The sequence below is a fragment of the Hippocampus comes genome, unplaced genomic scaffold (assembly GCF_001891065.2).
Source record: "Hippocampus comes isolate QL1 unplaced genomic scaffold, H_comes_QL1_v1.1 scaffold21, whole genome shotgun sequence".
Taxonomy (NCBI): Eukaryota; Metazoa; Chordata; class Actinopteri; order Syngnathiformes; family Syngnathidae; genus Hippocampus; species Hippocampus comes.
In genome coordinates this window covers 526,992-529,951 of record NW_017805745.1, presented here as the reverse complement: position 1 = coordinate 529,951, position 2,960 = coordinate 526,992, and positions in this window count along the sequence as shown.

Sequence of the window (2,960 nt, the reverse complement as noted above, 5' to 3'; positions counted from 1 at the left end):
AGAGCACCAAACTTAAAACAAAACAATAGGTTTAAGGTCGGTGAACACCAAGTTTCAGCTAAATCTATGCAATAGATCCCAAGAAATGGCGTTACTTGAAATATATGAAATATTGAAACGATACTGTTTGTTCTGTTGGGTTGAGGTGAAGTTCATACACATTAAAATCTCTCACGCATGTCTTGATGGATGTTGCTTTGTGCGTTGGTGCATCAATCAGGAAGTTGGGAGCATCGGGTTCCAGGAAATCTGAATGCTTTCGCATATCAAGAGATTTTGGGTTGGGGATGGCAAACTATCTGTTCCAACGTCCTTGCCCATTGTAGAGGGATCGATTCAGACTTGGTTTCAGAAGATGTGTAAAATTAAGTAATTTGACTCTGACTCAGTCAAAAAAAAACAACAACAATGTGATTGGAACATCTGTGGGAAATATTTATACAATCGAACTCACATCAAGTGCAATACGAATAATATCCTTATGTGTAATGTTCTCAGCAGATCCTTTGAGTTCAGCAATGCCTTCATCACTGAGGTACCTGCGGAGTAAAAACAAAGACAGCCTATTAGAGAAACAAATAAGCCCATCAACTTCGTGAAATAATACTAGCGCCTTATTAAACGACATACATTTTCTATTGCTGTGAGCAAGGCGAACCCGCAGTCTTGAAAACTTTCACCTCATGAAACTCTTTTATTAGCAGCAGCTATTATCGATAATAATCGATCGTACAGTAACGGCGATTTTTAACGAAATGGGAGTATAAAGTATATATGCTGCAAATGGGCCGTCAGTATCATCCCCGTTACTATTAATATTTTATTCTGAGCATTCTTCTTATTATTAGTTATAGCAGTAGTAGCATTGTTGTTATCATTGTATGACTTGACGTCATGACGAAACCCGTGAAGCTGTTACTCCAACTGCAGTGATGTTCTGAGTTTCAAACCGCTGCAAACATTCAGAATTGCACTTTGATGGTGTTCTGATGAGATGTGCTTTGTGGTGTTTTTCAGCACGCTTGATTGCGCACTATTTCTTTCGAGACAAGCACAGCGGTTAGCCTTCTTGTAGTTCCACGGTACATCGCTAAAACGTTGTGGTCCCCCTTTCGCTTTTATGCCAAGACTCTATATTTAGATATACTAAATGTTTAATCGTCGTGGGTGTGAGTACAAAAGCATGAAGTCCAAAACAACTGGACGCCTTGGTCATCGATTTGTGAAGCAATGTTCGCTACCATGCGACTTACCAGCCCTCGTTGGCCAGGGACTCCACCAAAGTGGACATTGTTGTCCAAGTAGACGTAGATATGACGACTAAAATATACCCAAACACACACCCGAAAAAAAAAAACCTCAAACAAATCACGCTATACTCTGCTGCACATATCCTTAGGTAAAAATAATAATAATAATACCCGCTACGTCGAACAGCTTCAACGTCACCTACGTCACTATTATGAGACAGGACGGCGTGCCAAAGAGTTCAAAACAGTGGCCCCTTTTTCGTTTTGTATCAAAGGTGGCAGACAGTAAGGCACGGCACATTGTGAAATGTTTGTGTTTGTTATTTTCTCAATGAAATAGGTTAAATAATTCAAATCAAAGGCATTTCAACATAATGCAATTCCGAAACCCCATTTTGGAATGTTGTAAAAATGTTGTTGTAAACACATTAACACATTATTTACTATTAATATTCAATGTGACATGCTATCAGACATTATGAAAGGGATTCACTAGTTTCTTTTTTCCCAGTTGTTTACTATGATATGCTACACTACCTGCAACATGTTCCAAAAAACACTTGACAAAAGTCGCCTAATAAAGCTAAGTTGCTCACAAGCAAAGCGAGTTTTGGCATATGTTACACTGCTTTGTGAAGTAAATTGTATGAAAGAAAAGAAAGTGATCCAACACTTTCAACAGGATGTTTCTCACTGTACAGTTGCAAGAAATATACGATGTTCATCATACCGTCATAACATGAAAATTGGTTGAACACATTGAATGCTCATGACTTGCATGAAAAACCAACATCATTGTATGAAGATATAACACCATGAAGTTCGTGAACTCATGGTTGGTAGGAGACTGACTTGCCTCATTTCAGACCTGAGTTTAAATGAAAATGTGTGGTGCATCATGACCTATAAATGCAACAACTGAGACCCCAGTAAAGAATTTGGGGTCGCACATCCAGTAAGTATTAAAAAAAAAAATCATCCACAAAGCTTCAAGAATTAGGCTCCACATTTACTGTATTGTGTGTTTTAAAGGTAATGTAATACTGTGGTAAACACATTCCAGTTCCAATCAAATTCAAAATTTGTTCATATTTAAAAAAATACGTATCAAATAATAATTGTGAAATGGATTGAATTATCAATAGGTTTGCATGTCTGACGTACATGCAGGTAAGTGTTAAGTTCCCACTCATTTTTGGTGTTACTTAGAATGTGGCTGTTGTCAAGAGTTTATTCTGCCTTTGGCCCCAAATCATCGAGGATAGGCCTCACTCCCCTGGAACCTTTAAGATTATAAGTCTGGTATAAGCATAAATCATGCAGGTAAGTGTTAAGTTCCCACTCATTTTTGGCGTTACTTAGAATGTGGGTGGTTGTTGTCAAGAGTTTATTCTGCCTTTGGCTCCAAATCATCGAGGATAGGCCTCACTTCCCTGGAACCTTGAAGATTGTAAGTCTGGTATAAGTATAAAATGGAATTCGAAGTTTGAACACATCTTGTCGGTGCAGTGTGTTGAATCCACACCGAAAACGTTTTGCAGAGCCTTGAATATCGGCCCTAATTGGATACCTCATTGAAATGGGGCTTGCATGAAATATTGCTTTCCGTTACCGCTTTCACAAAGCACATATTTAATCTCATCCAGCAGATGGCAATATATGCACATCGTGAAAACAATACAAAAAGAAACAGACATACATCCAACACAG